Here is a 12,863-nt window from a genome sequence, read left to right on the forward strand (position 1 = left end):
TTGGGAACATTAAGCAAAAAGTGATCTTAGTGAAAGCTCTAGGCCATTGTGAGGACCAGTCACAGAATATGGGAAATGTAGAGAGACATTGTGGAGTTTAATATCTTGTCTGCATTCTCTGGAAGAGTATCCCCCTTCCTTTTGTTTAAATAAAGTTTCTGTCTCTAGAGCCCCTTCTTATATACTTTTAGTGAAACTGGGCAACCCAGAGACTCTGAGTCATTCACATTATTCTGTTCATTGACACTGGAGGAAAAAAAAAACAAAATTCTTTTATTGTTGTTGGTCTGAAATTAGCTTCCTGTGGCTTTTAAAAGTTAATTCATTTAAAATTAAATTTCTGTCCGTAGGACACAGAAAAAAGATCAGTGTTTCTGTCATATTTTAGCCTTGAAATATTTGAAGACAGTGGTAAGAGTCTCCTTTTGTTTTCCCTCTGTGTTCCAGATGTCTTCAGGCCTTTGGTTGGTTTATCAGATGCTCTAGCTCCCACATTACACCTCACTATTTACTACTTCTCATTGTAGGTGCCTGTGTAATTATTGCTAGCTTCTGGGAATCATTGACTCGTCTGCAATGAGATGCTGTCAAGAACATAATGTTTGTTTCTGAAACAAAATGAAAATGGGAGTTACTTCCTTCTGGTTACATCAACTACTAATGCAACTGCATTGAATGTCATGATTATAATATTGAAACTGAGTCCGTTTCATTCCCATTGTCGACACCATTTTACAATCACACTCTCTTCATTACTATATACTTGTCCTATGGGCATAGAACTCTATTTCAACTCTATTCAGCAATCAGTTTAGTTCAGTTCAGTTCAGTCGCTCAGTCATGTCTGACTCTTTGCGACCCCATGAATCCCAGTGTGCCAGGCCTCCCTGTCCATCACCAACTCCCGGAGTTCACCCAGACTCATGTCCATCGAGTCAGTGATGCCATTCAGCCATCTCATCTTCTGTCATCCCCTTCTCCTCCTGCCCCCAATCCCTCCCAGCATCAGTACTAATCCTAATTGCATTCTTTACACGATTTAGATTCTCTGGTTCTCTGATCGTATCTCATACTTTTTGTTGTTGTTCAGTCTCACAGTCATGTAAGATTATTTGCAATCCCATGTCCTGCAGCATGCCAGGCTTCTCTGTCCCTCGCCATCTCCCAAAGTTTGCCCTGCATAAACTCTACTTCTAATTGAAAACAATTTGAACATTCAAATTCCTACCTTGGTTCAGACTGTCTTCTCTGCTTAAAATGTCTTTTGTTTTTCTTTCTTATCCCTTCAATCTATCTTAACACTATAGTTTGATTCAAAGTTCAAAGCCCTATTGTGATTTTATTGATCAGGAAATATCTTGGTCATTATTCAAGTATCTCAACATGTGAAGAATGCTCTTAATATGCTTGACAAAAGCTTAATGAAAAATAAATAAGCAAAACACAAAAATATTCACAGTGTCAATGCAGAAAAGTGTAGTATTTTTTAAAGCAAATTATTATTTCTCTCACTACGTTACAATTATACCGTAACAATCCCACTATTGAACTTCCCAGGTGGCGCTAGTGGTAAACAGCCCAACTGTCAATCCAAGAGAAACAGGTTTGATCCCTGGGCTGGGAAGTTTCCCTGGAGGAGAGCACTGCAACCCACTCCAGAGTTCTGCCTGGAGAATCCCATGGACAGAGGAGCCTGGGGGGCTTCAGTCCATACCCTCTCACAGAGTCAGACACCACTAAAGTGACTTAACACATATGCACCCAGTCACTTTATCATAAGCCATAATTGAGAACAAGCTTAAGTCTCTGCATTGCCACTCAGAGGACATCTGCCTACTGATCTGGAAATAATTTTAGACTTTGAACAATCAATAAATGTCTTCTATTGCATACGTTAACAAGGTGTGATCTGCAAACCAAATCTGTCCTACTGTCTTTTATAAATAAAATGTTATTGGAACAGAGTCATGCCTATTGATTTATATATTGCCTACAGGTGAATCCATGCTGCGAGATACAAAAGTGCATAGCTGAAATTGAGACTGTGACCCATAAAGGCTAAAGTATTTACTGTACAGCTTTTTCCATAAAAAAGTGCTGCTACCTGTTCTATTAAACTGTTATTGGAGTTGGGATGTTTATATGTTAAGATATGGCAGCTTCTTAAATAATAAATATACTATACTTCCCATAAACCTAGACTATAAACTGAAAAATAGAATACCAGCTTTTTTGCAATTTCAATAATAAATGTAAGAATAAAAAAGAATTGTGCTCATATTTGTAATAGTAATGCAAGTTGTATTATCTTAAGAAAACCAATGGTTTTTACAGAAAATGAAACTCACAACAAATGTTAAAGAAAGGGTAAAAAACACTATAATATGATTCATATTGTATAAGTTTTACATCAAAACACCTCAATATGTCCCTCAGATACAGAGAAAGTGAAAGTCACTCAGTTGTGACAGACTCTTTGCGACTCCATGTCTGTACAGCCCATGGACTTCTCCAGGCCAGAATAATGGAGTGGGTAGCCTTTCCCTTCTCCACGGGGTCTTCCCAACCCAGGGATCCAACCCAGGTCTTCCACATTGCAGGCAGATTCTTTACCAGCTGAGCCACAAGGGAAGCCCAAGAATACTGAAGTGGGTAGCCTATCCCTTCTCCAGGGGATCTGCCTGACCAGGAATTGAACTGGGGTGTCCTGAATTGCAAGAGGATTCTTTACCAACTAAGCTATGAGGGAAGCCCACAGATACAGGGGGACAACCAGAAATTCAACAAAAATTAAGAATCTTTGGATTGTTACCCAATAGTTGATTTTGCTTTTGTATATTTCTGTATTTTGCAAGTATTTAAAGACAAAAATATAGTGCCTAGTTCAACATTTTTAAAAGATCAATGGACTAGAGTGCATGATGAAATTGTTCCCCAAACTTTGGGAAAAAATGCATATGCAACCAAAGTATCACAAGGGCATTATTTCATCCAATTGCCCCATTTGTGGTCTCAAGGCAATAGCTAAATAATATTCTCTAAGGTTAACCTCCTTGGGGTTTTGGTGGCATATATATGTGACAGTTTGATGTTATGGTTCAGCTTTTTTGGTGTCCTTTTCTCAGTCCTTTTCAAGTCTGAATATATTTTAAATGAATTATAAGAGAAATTCATTTTCTGAAATATTCATTGCAATATACTCTAGATTCCTGTTAACTATTTTTCAGACTTATTACTGCCTTATGATCCAGCAACCCCACTGCTGGGCATACACACTGAGGAAACCAGAAGGGAAAGAGACACGTGTACCCCAATGTTCATCGCAGCACTGTTTATAATAGCCAAGACATGGAAGCAACCTAGATGTCCATCAGCAGATGAATGGATAAGAAAGCTGTGGTACATATACACAATGGAGTATTACTCAGCCATTAAAAAGAATACATTTGAATCAGTTCTAATGAGGTGGATGAAACTGGAGCCTATTATACAGAGTGAAGTAAGCCAGAAGGAAAAACATAAATACAGTATACTAACGCATATATATGGAATTTAGAAAGATGGTAACAATAACCCTATGTACGAGACAGCAAAAGAGACACTGATGTATAGAACAGTCTTATGGACTCTGTGGGAGAGGGAGAGGGTGGGAAGATTTGGGAGAATGGCAATGAAACATGTAAAATATCATGTAGGAAACGAGTTGCCAGTCCAGGTTCGATGCACGATGCTGGATGCTTGGGGCTGGTACACTGGGACGGCCCATAGGGATGGTATGGGGAGGCAGGAGGGAGGAGGGTTCGGGATGGGGAACACATGTATACCTGTGGCGGATTCATTTTGATATTTGGCAAAACTAATACAATTATGTAAAGTTTAAAAATAAAATAAAATTAGAAAAAAAAAATGACTTCTCAGCATAAATTTTCCTGGAATCCATTGAACTTAGAAAAGAAGCTTTATTAAATGAGCCAGTCAAATTCTTCTACACTCAGGTGAGTTGATTTTTATTTCACTTTAAAAGGAATATAATATGTTCCTAATACGCTCCATTAATCTTTGCAGGAGGCAAACAAGCACATGTATAAATCTAACTGCCAGGTTACCTGTTTAGTTGACTAGAAGTCTTTGATTATTTATCTTTCACTACATTTATTATTGTTCACCATGCTACATCACAAGGAAATTTTTTGTTTTTTCTGGATCACAATATTTTCATTCCCTTTATTCATACAAACTTTAATAATAAACAAGAACTATAAGTTGTCATTTGTGCTTATATGGATTATATCCTGGAATAATGCTCTAAGAAACAAATTGAGGCTGAGATTTTATAATTTTATAGTTTCTAAAATGCCTGTTACAGGACTGAGCGCATAGTGGGTCTGCAATGGGAAAAATATTCCAGGATAATTGCACAGAAAAGAAGATAAATACTATGCACAGCACCTGTGCTCACAGCTGAGCATGGCTGACACTTCCTGGACTACATGGGTGATTGCGAACATTGGCCCCAAGCCTGTTGACAAGTACAGAGTGTGGGAGGTGGAGTGAAAAGTTACACGTGTGGAAAAGGAGTGTGGGGAAGACGGAACCAGTGTGCATCAGAAATTGTATTCATCTTTGGTGAAGATTTCCCTTTCAACCCTGGACTATTCAAACTTTGTTACCATAGACATAGGGAACACATCCTGACTTTTTGAAAAAGTGTTTTCAGTTAGAGAACATGTACTCTATGATTTGTATGTTAAATTGAAACATACTTTCAGGGAATCAGGAATTAATCACATGTTTAAGAACATAAAGGAATAACTGAATAAAAAGAGTGGGGGAATATGTGAATGACATAGTTATACATGTACAGGAAATCTTGAAGTGTTATATGTGTTCTTGGAGTATAAAGTTATAAAACCTGAGTGAAAATAACAGTGTTTACTTTCAACTCCTAATGAGATATAGAATTTTTAGAGAAGTCTATGTGGAATGACTTCCCTTTATACTGAGTACCATTTCAGATTTTGCTAAGAATTTAGGAAGTAGCTTTGAAAAGAATGAATTTAATGTCAGAAAAAGACAGTAGAGGCATTTTGGAGGGAAAGAGGCTAATTAAAATAATAATAATAATTCAATGCACTCTTTTTCCCCATAAGTACTCTCATTCTATGCCTAGGTCAGGAAGATCCCCTGGAGGAGGGCATGACAACCCTTCCAGTGTTCTTGCCCAGAGAATCTCATGGACAGAGGAACCTGGCAGGCTACAGTCCATGGAGTTGCAAAAACGTCTGACAGTACTGAGGGAATAACATTATATTTCATTCAAATTTTGCTTCAGATTTCTCTGAATCAACTTTAATATTTTGTCCACAGGAACCAAGAAAATCAGAGTGCTAAAGTCACTTTCATTCTCTTGGGCTTCTCAGAATATCCAGAACTCCAGACCCCCCTTGTCCTGTTATTCTTAACCATCTACTCTGTCACTGTGCTGGGGAACCTGGGCATGATCCTAATTATCAAGATAAATCCCAAACTCGACACCCCTGTGTACTACTTCCTCAGACATTTGTCCTTCGTTGATCTCTGTTGCTCAACAGTAGTTACACCCAAGCTACTAGAAAACTTGATTGTGGAAGACAGAACCATCTCCTTTACAGGATGCATCATGCAGTTCTTCTTTGCCTGCATATTTGTGGTGACAGAGACATTCCTGCTGGCCGTGATGGCATATGACCAATTTGTGGCCGTTTGCAACCCTCTTCTCTACACAGCTGTCATGTCCCAGAAGCTTTGTTCCTTATTGGTGGGTGCATGATACTCTTGGGGTATAGTCTGTTCCCTGACTCTTACCCACTTTTTATCTGAATTGTCCTTTAGAGGAAATAATATCATAAATAACTTTGTGAACACATGGCCATTGTTGCTGTTTCCTGCTCTGACCCCTACATTAGCCAGGAGATCATTTTAGTCTCTGCCACGTTTAATGAAATAAGCAGCCTGATAATTATTCTCACCTCCTATGTTTTCATTTCTATCACTGTCCTGAAGATGCCTTCAACTGGGGGACGCCACAAAGCCTTCTCCATCTGTGCCTCCCACCTGACTGCCATTACCGTCTTCCACGGGACCATCCTTTTCCTCTACTGTGTTCCTAACTCCAGGAGTTCATGGCTCATGGTCAAGGTGGCCTCTGTCTTTTACACAGTGGTCATCACCATGCTGAACCCAGTGATCTACAGCCTCGGGAACAAAGATGTGAAAGAGACTGCTTAGGAAGCTAGTCAATACCAAATTATTATGTCAATGAATGTAAAACGGCTTAGATTTGCTTTTTCATTTACAAGAGCACTGTGGAGAACTGTCCAAGTTTTGTAGCATTTTTAATACCATTTCAAATTCCAATTTTAGGAAGGAAATTTAGGAAGGAAAGCAGTGCACACATTTAACGTAATTCCAATTTAGGAAGAGAAACAGTGCACACATTTAACGTAATTCCAATTTAGGAAGGGAAACAGTGCACACATTTAACATAATTCCCTTGTTGATACATCGTTCAACCACTTTAGTAAACTGTAGAGACTTAGCAATAAAATAATAAATAACACCTAATTAAAGCCTAGACTATTTAAATCTCTAGATAAAGTGTTTGTCATGTAAAGATTTCTGAGTAAAGACACATTACCATTTGGCTGTTCAGGTGAGTCTTCTCTTTTTCTTTTCTTTAAGTCATTGTAAGTCATTGAAGAATGGATTTGAGTTGTCATGAAAGTTTATAGTTAACCATGAGGGAGTTACATCAGTTGAATCATAGTAATTAAGAGTTGTTCAACACTAAGACACTAAAGTTAAAAGACATTCCTGTGCTTAGTTGCTCAGTTATGTCTGACTCTTTACAATTCTATGGGCTTTAGCCTGCCAGGCTCCTGTGTCCATGGAAAGAATACTGGAGTTGGTAGCCATTCTGTTCTCCAGGGGATCTGCATGACCAGTAATCAAACATATGTCTCCTGCATTGCAGGTAGATTCTTTACCATCTAAGGTACCAGGGAAGCCTAAATTTAAAGGATATATTTATTTAACACCACATAGAAAGAATTGGTACATTATAAGTGCAAAGAAGTCATGTCTCTGCCCCCACAAAGTCCTGAGTATGATTTGTAAAATTCTACTTGTTAATATAAAATTTATTTGTTCTTTGTACATAAACCATCAAAAATAAAATTAAGAAATGCACACTTCAGAAATAGTTCCAGCTAAATCTAAAATAGTCTTTCATGTCAGTCAAATTACATATAAAATAGCTATTGCTGTACAATGATAACAGAGAACTTCGTTGGTAAGTAACATTAATGGTGGATTGAATGGGGGCCCTGCTAATACCAATTAGAGCATCTTGGTTAACCTGATTTAATTTTGCCCAACTAGCAAACTCATGGACTTCCCTGGTGGCTCAGATGATAAAGAATCCACTTGCAATGCAGGAGACTTTGGTTCTATCCCTGGGTGGGGAAGATCCCCTGGAGAAAGGGAGGGCAACCCACTCCAGTATCCTTGCCTGGAGAATCCCATGACAGAGGAGCCTGGTGGGCTTCAGTCCATGGAGTTACAAAGATTCAGACATGACTGAGCAACTAAAACACTTCACAGTAAACTCACATCCAGTCTAAGGAGTGAATTCTATGTGCTGTGGTGCTTCCCAGGTGGCACTAGTGGTAAAGAACCTGCCTACCAATGCAGGAGATGTAGGAGACATGGGCTCAATTCCTGGATTGGGAGGATCCTCTGGAGGAGGGCATGACAACCCATTCCAGTATTCTTGCCTGGAGAATTCCATAGACAGTGAAGCCTGGTGGGCTACAGTCCATAGAGTGGCAAAGAATCAAACACCACTGAAGCGACTTAGCATGCACACATGACTTGATATCACATGTACCCAGCCCCTCCTCCCTAGACTCTACTATCACATAAGATATATATTATCTGCCAGAAATTGGGGGAAAAGCCTAACATCTCTTTGTGAAAGACTATTTTTTTCCCTGCTAAGCATTTTGTCTAATAGTAATTCTATGTTCATCCATGTGAGAAGAACCGCCAAACTTATTCTACAGTGTCTGTAGCATTTTAGATTCCCAAGCATAATATATAACTCTTCTGGTTGCTTCATATCCTTGCTAATCATTGCTATTATGTACTTTTATTATAGCAAATCCAGTGGATATAAATTGATATCTCATCATGACATTGATTTGCATTTTCCTAATAACTAAATATGTTGAGAATATTTTCACATGCTTGTTGGACATTTGTAAATTTTGTGTTGTACCTGATTGGACTTTTTGTCTGTATTGTTTCTTTTCTGTATCTTTTCTTTTCACTTTATTGATAATGTTTTTAATATACAAATATTTTAAATTTTGAGGAAGTACAATTTAGCAATTTATTTATTTATTTATTGTCACTCATGATTTTGTTTCCCTGTTTAAGAATCTACTGCCAAATTCAAGGGCGTGAAATGTAAGGCCTGTGTTTTTCTTGTAAGAGTTTTATAGTTTATGCTCTTTCATTCAGGTCCTTGTTCACTTTCTGAGTTAACTGTTGTATATAATATGAGGCAAGTGTCCAATCCAGTAATTTTACTTGTGAATGCCCAATTGTCCTGGCATCATTTATTTGAAGAAGAATCTATTCTTTCTCAAATGAATATTAAGAGAATCACAACCTCAGAAGCACCATGATGATGTCATGAGGTATGAGTTGGGAGAAATCAGAGCCCATATAGGGCACAGCTGCCCAGTCAAAATGTATTTTGAATCTTCCATTAGTGAGAAATAAGCTTGTTGTTATTGTTGTTCAGTCACTAAGTCTTATCCGAGTCTTTGCCACCCCATGGACTGCAGCACACCAGGCTTCCCTGCCCTTCACTGTCTCCTGGAGTTTGCTCACACTCATGTCCATTGAGTCAGTGATGCTATCTGACCATCTCATCCTCTGCTGCCCTCTTCTCCACTAGCCTTCAATCATTCTCAGCATCACGGTCTTTTCCAGTGAGTTAGCTCTTCATGTCAGGTGGCCAAAGCACTGGACCTTCAGCTTCAGCATCAGTCCTTCCAATGAATATTCAGGGTCGATTTTCTTCAGGATTGACTGGTTGGATCTTGCTGTCCGAAGGACTCTCAGGAGTCTTCCCCAGCACCATAATTTGAAAGAACAATTCTTCAGCACTTTGTCTTCTTTATGGTCCAGCTCTCACATCCATACCTGACTACTGGAAACACTATGGTTTTGACTATATGGACTTTTGACTATATGGACTATATGCCAACTTTTGTTGGCAAAGTGATGTTTCTGGTTTCAAATGTGCTGCCCAGTTTTGTCATAACTTTCCTCCCACGGAGCAAGTGCATTTTAATTTCATGGGTGCAGTCACCATAAAGCAATGATTTTGGAGCCTAAGAAAGTAAAATCTTTCACTGCTTGCACTTCAGCTCCTTCTGCATCAAGTTATTATTATTTTTAACCTGTGTCCTTAAAGCCAAGTTGGGTAGTTACCAAAATTAGTGAAAATATCATCCTTTTCATAAAGATATTTTTAGAAAACATATCATCCAACATTTCTTTTTGGATTCAGTAATAAATATAAACATCTGAGAACATTCTATATTTGAAAAGCCAATGGAATCTGTTTTCTATCAATAGAATCAATAGTGTAAAAATGAAATAAAGTTTATAGTACAAATATTGTAAAGTATAAATAGTAAATATTGTAAAGTATAAACAGTATAATTATAATTTAGCAGCCATATGTTTAGAAACATAAGAATATATTTATATAGCTTCATAAGAAAATTTTAAAAATTAAATGTGGATTAATGAAAGATAAATCTATTGGTGTATAATTTCCCCTTGTGGATTTATGTATTTTATATCCACATAGATTTTTTTAATGGTGTTTTTTAATTTTTAAGATTAAATGAGTAAAGTTGATAATACAAATGCCCCAAGGTTTTAGGGAAATAATATACAATCAGTACACCACCTGGGACAGAGTTCAGAGTTAAAATGTAATTAGTTGAATTGCAGTCATCAAGGCAGTACCTCAGTTATATTCTCTAGTTTTCACATGCCTAAGGTCATGGTGGTATATATTTGTGATACAGTTTGGTGCCAGGATTTACTTTTCAGGCTTGATCTTATCTTTGGTATCTCTGAGTTTTCTTAACAGGTTGGAAAATCATAAAGTATGAAATAATTAATGAAAAATACTGGGCACTTTTACTACCCTTTGCAGGTGTGTTTCTATTAAGTCCTAAGCAGCAGCATTGCTGAAGTTCATTAATCTTAGCAAAGAGTTCTTCAATAAATGACTCATTCAAGTTCTTCTGTATTTAAGTGAGTTGACTCATGTCTCTTTTGTTTTACTTAAAAAAGAAAATATAAAGATCTAGTAATCTTTGTAGGAGACAGACACATGTGTAGAACAAGGTGTGCACAAAGAACCATGTTTTGGTTGAGAAGGTTTATGGAGTTATATTCCAATTCTTTCTTTCAAATAATTGGTATCCTAGTTTTCTCACTGGGTATCAATGTCAAAAGAAGGCCCACAAAGTGGGCCTTGTCTTCAAGATTTTACTGTAATTTTCTAGAAATAAAGTGACAGTAACAGCCATATTTATAAATAATAGGGATATCAGATCAGATCAGATCAGTCGTTCAGTCGTGTCCGACTGTTTGCAACCCCATGAATCACAGCACGCCAGGCCTCCCTGTCCATCACCAACTCCCGGAGTTCACTCAGATTCACGTCCATCGAGTAAGTGATGCCATTCAGCCATCTCATCCTCTGTCGTCCCCTTCTCCTCTTGCCCCCAATCCCTCTCAGCATCAGTCTTTTCCAATGAGTCAACTCTTCACATGAGGTGGCCAAAGTACTGAAGTTTCAGCTTTAGCATCATTCCTTCCAAAGAAATCCCAGGGCCGATCTCCTTCAGAATGGACTGGTTGGATCTCCTTGCAGTCCAAGGGACTCTCAAGAGTCTTCTACAACACCACAGTTCAAAAGCATCAATTCTTCAGCACTCATAACCTACAGTAATTGTGAGTGATAAATATGCAAGTTTGTCTGTATATAGAGGGGATGAAACAATGAGTCATGTCTATAAAAGAAGGTGGCAAAATAAAGCAAACATCATAAGAAATAATAAAATGGGGAAATAAATTATAAAGAAATAGGCATGTACTATATAGCAGAGCTTGATAAATCCACCTTTACTAAGAAGGATGTATTAGTGATAATGAGGTTGAATTTATAGATCTAAGCAGTTTTTGGAAAAGTCATACTGAAGAATGTTAATGTTATACATTTGCTATTAACATTTATTTAGAATCTTAAAGTCACTGTTATATTAAACAATCATGGAAAATTATTCTCATAATCTTGCACAGAGCATTTTAAATTGGAGGAATGTGGCTGGAATAATAGTCATAATCAATCTTTGCAGTGCTGAGACCTTACAAAGTATTGTTACAGAGGGTCTGTTGTGAACACGGTCCTTGGAAGGTATCTTTCTTACAAGTTCATCATGTGGGAATCAGAGAAAGCTATAGTGTGGTGAGAAAACCTAGAGAAAAATAAGGAAAGGTGCATCTTAAACCAAGTGTTCTAATGAAATTCTACAGTGTTTCTATTGTGTGGCTTCCAGAAGAAGGGATTTCTGCATTGTCTTCCCCAATGTGTCCACCAGTTGATAGATGTCCATGCTTGTGCTGGATTTTCACAAACATATCAGGTGTTTGAAATCATAACAATTATTCATAATTCTGATATATAAAAAGGTAAATATCTGTTATACCATGTCTTACAGCATTTGAATTCATTATTGAAGTATCTAGTTCCAATCTAGTGATTTAAAATTTATATTACTATTCTTATCTTACTATAGAGGAAAAGTTACTGATTATTGTGATCAGTAATAATCAAGAAATATTCTGGTGTCCCATTTGAAATAGGTGTTTTCCAGCCACTTTTCTTTGGAAGGACTAAAAACTTAATTCAAAATGGCAGAGTATATATTTGATCCATTCTGAGGCCTATATGCTTTCTCCAGTACTTTCACAGTTCTTATTTTTGTCACCCAAACTCCAAAATCTGCTACAATGGAAAGAAATGAGTTTCCTGTTCAATATTGTTTCAACTATTATCACAGGAAGCATAGCTCATATTTTGTTTTGAAACTTCTGATGAATAATACAATTGGCTATGAAGAATACATTTAAACATTTTCAAAATTAGTTCAATATAAGTGAAAAAGTTTAGTATGTCTTATAGCATAGCTCCAGAATGGGTTGAGAATTTGGAATAACTAGGAATAAGAAAGGAATTGAAAGGAGATACAACAACGAAGAAAATATTATATTAACTGTTTTGCAGAGATGTTACCATTATACAAATTAGCATATAAGTTAATTGTCTCATAGCTCAGGAGGTGAGGCAGGTAAGAAACTGTGGAACCTAAAGACATGTTTTTCTCCAATACATGTAATTGGATTGTATATATCAGGTGTTTTCACACAACTCAGAGTCACTCAAAGACAATGTCTCCTGAAAGCAGCTGATAATAATGAGTTTTATTATTTGAAATAAAGCAGGACCTAATCTGTTTTAGTTCTTTGTTTCTGAAGATTATACACAATGAAAATTATTATTGGCTGTATAATTGACATACAAGTGAACATTAGCATTTGAAATAAAGCAGAAGTATAGCATTTACAGAAACACTGTAAACAGAGACCCAGTGAGTTTTGCAACACATTTTCTATTCTCTCGCCTATTTCAAAGTTTAGTTTTTACTCTTCTGGATCAACATTGATAC

At 37.1% G+C, this 12,863-nt stretch overlaps 1 pseudogene; it reads left to right on the plus strand.

Moving 5' to 3' along the window:
• Window positions 1-5,356: 5,356 nt before the first annotated feature.
• Window positions 5,357-6,301, plus strand: LOC113894765 (annotated as a pseudogene).
• The last annotated feature ends 6,562 nt before the right edge of the window (window positions 6,302-12,863 follow it).

Source organism: Bos indicus x Bos taurus, chromosome 6, assembly GCF_003369695.1.
Source record: "Bos indicus x Bos taurus breed Angus x Brahman F1 hybrid chromosome 6, Bos_hybrid_MaternalHap_v2.0, whole genome shotgun sequence".
NCBI lineage: Eukaryota > Metazoa > Chordata > Mammalia > Artiodactyla > Bovidae > Bos > Bos indicus x Bos taurus.